Raw genomic sequence first — 11,283 nt, 5'->3', positions numbered from 1 at the left:
AACCCCGCCAATTTGTTATATATCCGAAACAATTTCCAAAAAGAGTGAAATAATTGGCGTATTTTTTATTTTAATTTTGACGATTGTAAAATTTTATGTAACAGAGAATCTAGGTGGATGTGCACGTGGCATGTTGTCATTGGGAGGTGTGCGAATATGGCAGCAGTTATGTCAATGGGCCGTAAAGTGGGGTTTCAGGAGTATCCTATGTGCATTATGTCACTGGGCCAGGCCCTACGCCGTTAATTTCGCTTTTTAGCTTTGATTAGGATTTTATGTGTAAGTTCTTTTGTCTTAATTAATTTATTCATTTATGTATTAGGTTATAGGAGTAAGTAATAAACAAAAGGTGGGATTATTGTTCTTTGTTTAAGCTGAGGTTTTGGGAGGGAAACTTTTTTTGTAATTTTATGTCATTGATTTTTTTTTTCTTTTAAGAAGTGGTTGCCTTTAGCAAGTAGGCCTAAGAAAATCTTGATTTTCTACCCCAATGAATGAATGTTTTCTTTTGCCTTATAGTTCTCATTTTATCATACTTTAAAATTTTTTACACACCATATAAATCAAATATAATGAGAGTATAGGCAAGTCTTCTACTATTAAAAGCTATGAATATAGTCAAAGAGAAAAGAAAAGGTTATGATATAGCATGTACTTTAATCTGAAATAATAATTAAACTATTAATCGAGAAGTATATTTGAACAGATAATGTATATTGGAGGTAATCAAGATTATTCCCCCCCCCCCTCTCGAGGTTGGGCATGTTTTTTCGGCTCGCGGTCGGCCCGAATTTTTGGGCAAAAGAGAACTACGGGTAACCTAGATATGAGAAAATAGGTAAATTTTCGACACGACCCGAAAATGATCTGAAAAGCCCGCTAGGCCCGGTTCGAAATATTGGGTTTTGGCGTGATTTTTGCCCCGATCTGGCTCGCGACTTTGTCCATAAATGGGCTACTCTTTTTTTACCAAAGCTCGGTCTGGCCCGGCCCATGATCACCTCTAATATATATGTCTTAACTGATAACTATCTTGCATAAGCTTATTACATAACATATAAAAACTGAAATTATCAAAATTTGTCTCGGCAGACAAGTTCCAACACGACACTTTATCAATATTAACTAGTTGCTAGGCATGATATGCTTCGGATAATTGTAGTTTTCGTTTATTAACATTTTACTTTGAAATAATAACAATCAAATATAACTTGGCTTACTGGTTAAGACTGTAGTATATAAACTCAAGGTCGCAAGATCAAATCTTATATAATGCATTTTCTTATCTTGATTCCATTGTATAAGGATTACATATTATAAAGCAACCTAAGTAAGAGTGTTACAATGGCGTCGTTCCTTGTTTAGTAACGTATCTCACCACGGAGCTTTAGTTCAAGTAGTCCATGTACAATAATTTTTTTTAGAAATTACGTAGTATAGGGTTTGATCTCGAGACCTCAAGTACATATATTAAAGTCTTAACCACTAGATTAAGTTGTATTTAGTGTTATTATCATAAAGTATTATATTGATAAATGAAATTTTTTCTTACTCAGACATAGTTTATATATAAAAATTATCTGTACTGGTATTTCAATTGAAAATGATTTAAATTTTTCAAAATTTCAAATTAATGGAGTAATAGAAACTCGAAAGATTGGCATCATTGTACGAAAATAGCATGCAATGAGGCATGAGTCACAATAAATGACAAATTGGAGCTATAAGCTAAATATAGTATCATTTATCACTGGTGAAATTTTAGGACAGAGTGGCGCCTAAATGCATAACGTATGGCATTCCCTCAGTCCCTTGAATAAGCATCTTATTCATCCAATATTCATGATTTAGTAGAGTATATTTTTCCCTTTATTAATTGAAGAGAGCCAATTTTTCTCGTGAAATCATGATCCTCAATTCAGCAGTAATAATGTACTGGTAAATCAATCTTTTTAAAACTTTTGAAAGTATTTAAAGCCATTATTAGTTGTAAATTTCTTAATTTGGCCTATATTAACATAGGATCCTTCATTTGCTGACAAAAGACTGTGAACAATTGAACACACACGTGTTTGATCTCCTTAATGTAGTAGTACTAATGTAATCGGCACCGCGTAATTGTCAATTTTCATGCCTAATACATGGCGGTACAAGGGATTCCACATCCCTCACCCCTCTCCGAGCAATGATATTCCCATTTCGATATTGAAATTTAGATGACTAGTATATCATATATCTGGACATCTTATCATATCGATTAACTATTATATCATATCTTGATTGCATCTTATCATATCGGATATGGGATAATACTTTCTCCTCACCCCCCCCCCCAGTGTGTGGTAGGCTGGCAGTAGTAAAAAAAATCAATACTCCTAATAGCAAAACGTTCGATTTAGTCGCAGTGATAAAAAAAATTCGATTGAATTACATTTTTTTTAGGAAAAGGAGCAAATTATATTAAACAGTAATTAGGTTCGATACATACCATTGGTAACTATGTACCATTGGGTCAGAAGAGTTTGCTAAAGCATTAAGTCTATCATCTTTATACGTTTTAATATAATTTGGGGGAGGGGTGCACAAAATATAAAGGATTTCAAGCATTTAGATTTCCCCTTTGCTTCCTTAGCTATACTATTCGCAAGTTTGTTGGCTCCTCTTCCTTCATAAGCCAAGTTAGTACCTCATTGCTCATGGAGCAATTCCCTGCACAAATTTACCACATTTTGTTTTATGCAAAGAAGGAGCCTAGCGTTAAGATTAACCAAGCACATTTCTTACTTAATAATGAGATCATATACTGGCAATGAAGTATCTATTACTCCCTCCATTTTATTTTAATCTACACACTTTGATATTTTACATTATTCACAAATTTTACTTTGACCATCATTTGTGATTAGAGATGTAAAATGGATCAGGTTCGGGGCTGGTGGAGCATCACCAACATCCATCCGCACCACCCGATCCATCCATCACCCGGAAAAATCACCACCCGAATCCATCCATCCATTTACTTCCGAGTTAACGGATGGATCGGGTTATAATCGGGTGAAATTACCTCAAAATAATGCTAACCATAAAATTTCAGAAAAATAAAGTTTCAACCGACAAAACAATAGATCCACAACCACAATTCAAATTAAGTTCAAAATCACAGTAATTCGCATACAGAAATTAGGAAAATTAGGTTGGACATTGGGATTTTAGATTCTGACATTTAGTTGAGCCTTGAGGATTGGACCTAAAAAACGTTTTTTTGAAATAAATGGGTGATGGGTCGGATTAACGGGTCGGGTGATGGATGAAAATTGTCCACCCGAATCCGATCTGTCACCCGTTCGCCATCCGTTTAAATCGGGGTTTTCACCCGTCCATTAAGACGGATGGACCGGTTGGTCCACGGGATATTGCCATCTCTATTTGTGATTTATACGCAGATGAAAATATAGTCATGTGGGATCTTGTTAGATTCATCATAACATGTATTTTATTAATATGTACTTTTTATAATTTTTACAAATACAAAACTAAAGATATATGTCTTCAAAGTTTTGCATTACCATGCGTGAAAAGTGTAAGTGTGTGTAGATTAAAATGAAACGAGAGGAGTATTAATTAGTTATTTACCACATACTTTGAGAGCAGGAGCAATGAAATATCTAGTGATTTACCACTTACTTTGAGATACTCATATCCTCTAAGACTTAAGAAATGTGGTAATAATACTTAATAATAGCTTTAATAAGTTTCAAACCACAATTTTTGTCAAAACATAGAGGATACTTATTGAAATATGTCTTGAATTATCTAGCGTTAAGATTAACCAAGTACGGGGTTTGGTGTATGTGGTTTAGTAAGCCGTTTATGTTAAACCTCTTGTTTGTTGTGCACATTGAGTTGTCCTACAATACATTTGAGAATGATGATAAAAAGTACTACATTATAAGCTAGAGGAACTACTCCAACTAAAGCTGATTGGTTTTAGTGTGGAACCTCATTTGGGATTGTAAGTGGATTGAACTCTCCTCCTCCTTAGTAGGTTTGCTTAGGCCCATTTTAACTTCTGACAAATTTATCAATTTTGGTTTTAAGCCTAATTTGTTTAGGTTAATTAGAAAGGTATTATATAAGCCTTCTAATTAATTTACGCCCCTTTTATTATGTAAGATGTACTCTTTCTTCTAAAAGATAATAAAAATTGTTTATACTCTGCATGTGGACGTAGCTAACTAACACATTGTTAGTAAATCACAATTATCTCTATTTTGTTTTTCATTAATTCTTCGTTGCCTTATTGTTTTCTTTATAACAATATTCATATCTATTTGTTATATGATGGTGTTCATGGTGGTGTTGCCATACCTAAAAGCAAGGGGTGGTTGTGGTGCTCCGGTGGTTGTGATGGTGGTAGTGGAGAAATGTGAAATGGGGTGGATGGTGAAAGGGGAAATCGGTGAATAGTGAAGGAAAGGTGGGAACATTTTGGTATTTAAAGACAAATATACGAAATTTTTTAAGTAAATACTGGCGATAAATAGCTTAGAGGAATAAATTGTAGTACAATGAGGAAGTGTTGGTGTCTATAATTAAGGTGATGATGGTGTTCATGGTGTCGACATCGTGGTTCGGTGGTGGTGATGGTGGTTGTGCTGGTAGCGGTAGTGTTGAAGTGATTATGGGTGGGAAGTGAAGGAAGGAGTGAAGTGAGGATAAAAGGTAGAGGGTGAACATAAGTAGGGACAAACCGTAAAAACACAAGAAAAAAGAATACAAGCGGTATTTAGCATCACTCAATTTATTTTCTTTATCTCAAACTTTGGATTTTCGTTAATCTTGAACATGAGCAGCCAATTTTGGTTGATTTCTCCCTTTCAAAGTGGAATACCATTCTGGATATCTAACTAACTTGAAACAACTATCCATAGTATGACCTTTCATCTTACAATGATCACAAGTTTTGTCATATTTCATCCTTTTAACATCTCTAAAATCTCTTTTCTGACCAGAACCAGAAGAAAAAGATTTTGGAACAAAACCAGTAGAGGTTTTAGTTGCTAACAAAGCACTCATGTCTCCTGATCTATCAATCTTAATAGCATTCATGTTCTGCCTTCCAACTTGTTGTAAAATATGAAAAGCACGATTTACAGTAGGCAAAGGATCACTACTGAGTAAATTCTGCTTAGTCAGATCATAAACCTCATTTAATCCAGAAATAAACTGAATTAACTTCATCACTTGATCAGCTTCTAAGATTCGTTTGAGTAAATTGCAACTACATTTTGCAATAGCTCCACAAGAACAATAAGGAAATCCATCTAAAACATGAATTTCATCCCAAACTCTTTTCAATTTACTATAATAATATTCAGCAACTGATTGACTTCCTTGTTCAGTTTTCATTAATGTTCTATGTAAATTGTATAATTGAGGTATGTTTGTGTGTCCATACCTTTCAACAACCTCAGTCCAGAACTGAAAAGTAGAATCAGCAAACAAGAAGTTCTCAGCAATAGACTTCTCCATAGAATTTGATAACCATGACATCACCATATGATCATTTCTGATCCATTTCTGGTAATCAGAAGAATTAGGAGCTGGTTTCTTGAGAGTTCCTGATAAGTCATATTTATATATAGTTTTTAGTTGCATTTAGGTTGCATTTTAGAGCATTTAGTTTCATATTTAGGTTCATTGATGCATTAAATTCTTAAGTTATATTTTTCTACTCCTATTCGGTATGTTTTCTTGTTTTTGATGAATTTCAGGCATTGAGGAATATTTGGAGTATGATTAGTAAGCTTAAGGATTAGGAGCACTTGGAAAGAAGCTACAATGATAAGGATCGTATGGTATGTCTAGTACGATTTGAGCAAAAACGAAGCGGAAAATCATTAGAAGAAATGTGAAAAAGAGTCACGTCTACTCTTCTGATCATAACTTTTGATGTGATTCTTAAATCGAGTAATTCCACCAGATTTGGAAACTAGACTTGAAATCTTTCCAACGATAGGTGGCACGCCCCAGGAGACTTCTATCAAGGAGTTATGCCTTTCGGAAGATTGCACTGTTTCTGCTGGAATCTGCCACGTGTACGCGCGGATCACTAATCCGCCTATTAATGATTTATTTAAGACTTTCCTTATCTTGTAAATTACTTTCCAAGTCATATTAGGTTATTGAATATTTATTTAGATAGGTTTTATTCTTTTCTCTCTCCTCCCCCTCTCACGTTATTTTCTAGGTTTAGGTTTTAGTTTTCTCCCTCTCTTTCTCTTTAGTTTTTAGTGTAAGCCCTAGTTTTTATTCTTTTTCATTAATTCATGAGTTTCATTAGTTTCTTTCATTGATTTCTTTACTTATGTTTTCTTTTATAGTTTTAGATTTCATTATTTTTATCTCATGATAGAGTAGTTTCTTTTATCTATGGTTAAGTTAACCCTAGTATGATTTAATTCATGATTGTTTCTTTAAATTCTCATATTAATTGTTAATTGTTCTTGCTTAATTGATTGTGCATATTCCAATACTAGATTAGGGATAACTAGTATTGTTATGATTCCATTGTCTTGATCACAACGGGAGTTGGATTTTGACGGATTTGAGTATTTCAATTAAGGACATGAAGTTCTCCACGGGAGTAGGTAGAATGGATTGTTAGGAAGTTAAAGTGCGTGTTTAATGTCTTTAATTTGCATGATTCCACGGGAGTAGGCTTGAATGCATATTAGAGAAGCCATAGATACTCGGGAGAGGTTTATGGTACTTTATAGGGTGTACTTTTCCTTGTGAACATTTAATTTATTAGTTTGGGGTAGAAATTATTTTGTATTATTTCGTGCTAGTGGGGATACTTAACTGTAGAGTCTTTTATTTTTATATTGATTAGTATAGTTTAATTCCCATTATTCTTGATATTAATCTCCTTAGTCTTACCATTATTTAAGGGTAATCATAGAACAGCTTTCTCCCTGTGGATTCGACTCTGACTTACCCTACTACATAGTTAGGAGGATTAGTTAGGTTATTTATTTTTGTTAGGTGCGCGACACGCCTATCAGTTCCATCAAGAAAACCTAGCTTATTTCTTGCAATCAATGCAACTCTTACAGCACGATTCCAGTTGATGAAGTTATTTCCATTGAAGATGTAATTTGTAATCGAATGATTTGTATTATCTCCATTTGATAGGAAGTAAGGATCATTGTAATTAGAAACAACATTTTCTGAATTAGAAACAACATTTTCTGAATTAGGATGAGTTTCAGTTGAATTCGCCATGATTTAGAGAAGAAATTTTAAAGGAATTTCAGAAGAAAGAAGAAGAAATCTGCGGAAATTTAGCTCAGAATTCCATGAGCTCTGATACCATGATGATTTTCATCATTATCTGATGATGAAACTTAGAGAGAGAAGAGAGAATTTGGGAGAGAAAGAAACTGTAGTTTGTATTATTATTAATCAGCTCACTCTCTCAAAGATAACAGAAGAAACCTTATATACAAGAATGTACAACAAACTTCTAACAAACAATGTAACTAACTATGACAGCTGTACATAAGCAATAACAATATAAATTAATTAATCATAATCTTAACAAACCTAATTATAGGCTTCAGCGGTATTTAGCAAGATGTAAGGAAGAGTGTCGAACTCGATATATGTGAATAATGCATATGAAAGTTATATCACATCGAAGAATATGAGCTATATCGACCAACTTATAAGCTTGAGGATGAGATACTCCTCATATTGCCAAATAGTTTTGGATGTAAGTTATGTTGGGTTTATAGTGATTCAGTACACTTTTCGGCCTCCTCCTCTTTATTGGATTGACAAGGCTTAGTTTTACTTTTCTATTAATTTATCACATATTGTTGGAGGAGAAGCTAAGATTGAAAGAGATAATTATTGGGAGTTGTAGTAGATAAGTGTTCTTGTAACTTCATGTGCAAATTTCATTAGGAACACTTTTTTTTTTTTGCTATAGAAAAGAGTGAAATATGGTCTTTATCATTTTTTTTTATAACAATAACAGTATATGTGCAGTGTGCTGTGTACATAAGATAAAACTTCAACTATTACTACTTAAATTGGTAGAATCATGTTAAGTATGATAATTGGTTTGGCCATGCTCAAATTTCGCCAAATAATGTGGTTGTTTTAGTCACGGCTTCAAGGGATTTTATCTAACTTTTGGATCAAAATAAAATTTCTATCTCAACCTGTCAAAACTGGCTTAGTTCAACCAGGTTGAAATCGAAAATTACCCGTAAGTCATGTAGATCCGATACCAATCAGCTTCAAAACCAGAATAAAAATTGGTTTGCAAACGCATTTTTTTTTTAAGTCGGCCTCATATTAATCAACGATCTCAAAGTTTCTAAATTTAAGTCTTTGAAGCCTTTTTCTTTTACGTACGGTTTCAGTTAAATTTACTTACAATTCAGTTCAATTCAACTATTTTCTTCTCACAATTTTACTTCATTTCAACTCTTTTCCATTCATTTCAATTTATTTTAGTACAACCCAAAGCCTAAGTCATGAGCTGGGTATTGAAATTTATCTGACTCTTTTAAAAGTAAGTACTCCAGTTCTACTCCCCGCCAAATGAGTACTACAGGCGATTAAGTACAAAATGCAACTTGCGATATATGCCTTTGTTATTTGTTTGGTTTTGTTTGTTCTTATGATATTGTGTAGTTCTAGAATTACTCCCATTAGTACTAGACTACTAGTAGTAACTTGACACAGTAAGTCATAAGTGTGTATGAAACTACTCACTATACTTACGACTAACCTCGAGAGAAGGAATAATTAGAGGAGATAAGAACTAGATTATTAAAAAAGCTAAAGGGTGCAGCACAAGATCCCAACAACCTGGTCAGTTCACACGTGTTTTACTAAACCTGTTATTAAACTAGATTCCCTTGATTAGACTCAAAAGGTAAATTAAGGTTTTTGATACTCTTTTCGTCCAATAATATAATTTACCCACTGAAAAATTTACTAATTGATTAATTGTTGATTGAAATTTTTACTTTTATTAAAGATTTGTTAGCTATTGAGGGTTAGTGGAGTATCATCTTGAATTTCAGGGTCTCGCGTAGGGTTCGAATATTCATACAACAATATATTGAGGATTCCACTTGTGGTGTCAGTAGACCTTTAAGTATGTTGTATTCTGTGCTCTTTAGACTTGTACCCAACTTCTATGGTGGTGTACCCTGCATGCTAGTTGTTAATTTTTTTAGAATATATTAAAATTGGCTTAGGTGACCCAATAAGGAGGAGGAGAGTTTAACCCACTTACAAACTAGGAGGTTCCATCCTAAAACCAATTGATGATAGGAGGAGTAACTCCTAATCCTCTCACTTGTGAGTGTCTTTAGAATTTAGAGCTAACTGGAAAGGTAATCAGAAATAATCCTCTTCTGATACCATGTTAAATTTGAGATTATATGAAAATGGACCTGGGTAACCTAATAAGAAGGAGAAGAGTTTAGTCCACTTACAAGCTAGGGGTTCCATCCTAAAACCAAATCAATTGGTGATAAGAGGAGTAACTCCTCATCTTATAAAGTGGTTTTATTTTCTCCTCTTTCTCCAACGTGGGACACTCACAGGTGGACTTTCAATGGGTTTCAACACTAGTATCTAGCAGGGGATGATTTTCGAACCAATTATTTTTCGGAATGAAAAAAAGGTTTGTTCTTTATTGATTTTGGTTTTCAATTTCTAATTTTTTAAAAACCAAAAACAAAAATATAAAAATCAGATTGAGCCCATCGATAACATTGTTACTTTCGAGTTTTTTATTTATTTTAGAAGTATAAAAGTCGTGTGATATAAGAAATACAATAAACTAAAAAGTAATAATCCTCATACTAAATATATCAATCCTTGAAACTGACAATTTAAGTTTAGAAATTGCTTTTTCTAGTTTCCATACTTTTGTTTTTGGTTTTGTTCGAAAAGGCTGCTGAAAATTGAAAACAAAAAATTTATAACAAACAAATCCCACTTTCCAATTTTCAGTTGTCAATTTTCAAAATTGATATGTTTAATATGAACATGACTAATTTTTTTTTCTTATGGCTTTACATCATTAAAAAAAAAAAAAAAACTAAAAACTGACAATGATGTAGAACGGGGTCATTTTGATCAGCATATTAAAAATAATTAACTATGAAAGTTTCTTTAAAAAAAAAAAAAAACTATGAAAGTTTATCATCAAATATTGCTCATGTTTTAGTTGTTTACTTATATTAGAGGGAGTACTTTTATTACATCTTTAATTCATTGCTATCTGATTCCCTTTATTTGACTTCTCATTCGAAGACTTATTTTAGGGATAATGGTTATTGTCGGACCGGGCTTTCAACAAAAAAAGTAATCTGTTTTGGACCAAAGCCTCGGGTTGAAATTCTCTCGTTAAAATCCGCTAATTCGGGTCGGGCCATACGAGGTTTTACGACGCACTTATGACGCCAGCAAGTCAGCAACACATCGATTGGCAAAGACTTTAAAAGAAGGTGAAGCCCACTTGAGCTAAATCTCACGCAAGAAGCCCATTTCCATTGATAATAACAGTAAGAATTAGAATGAGCTAAGCCCATTTCCATTTGACCGCAATAAACTCGCAGCCGAGGAAATTGAATTTCCTTTTATTATGCGTTAACTTAAAGGGCCAAAGCCCAACCTCATTGAACCAACACGCAGACTTTATATTATGCGTCATCTGTTTAGAAAGAGTTGCACAGTTTGCATAGTATTTACTATTCACGTATTATATTTTGATTGTTTTTGGTGATTTATATTGTAAAAAGGATATGATCATGTGAAATCTTGTTAGATACGTCTCAAAATATATTTCTTTAATATCAACTTTTTATAATTTTTACTTGTTGATAATCAAAGATATTAATGATTAAAAAACATATATTGACAAACCTAAAACATAAAATAGTGCAACTATTTTTAAACGGAAGAAGTATAAAGAGACGAAACACACGCTGATGACAACACTAGAACAAAAAAAAAATACCCAGGGCACAGGGCAGGAACAGAGGCAGTACAGGCTTACAGCCTTGAATTTGGAACTATTATATTCCAATTTCCGAGTACCGAGTCCGATTACTTCAAGTCAAAAGTCATGATTCATGATATAATTAAAGTTATTACCATAAGTTATTTCTATCATAAAAAAAAAAATATATAAGAATACTTTATCAACAGGAATAGTGTACTCCCTTCGTCTCATAATATAGTGCCTAC

This window comes from Beta vulgaris, chromosome 6, assembly GCF_026745355.1.
Source record: "Beta vulgaris subsp. vulgaris cultivar EL10 chromosome 6, EL10.2, whole genome shotgun sequence".
NCBI lineage: Eukaryota > Viridiplantae > Streptophyta > Magnoliopsida > Caryophyllales > Amaranthaceae > Beta > Beta vulgaris.
Note: the sequence above shows the minus strand (reverse complement) of the source record.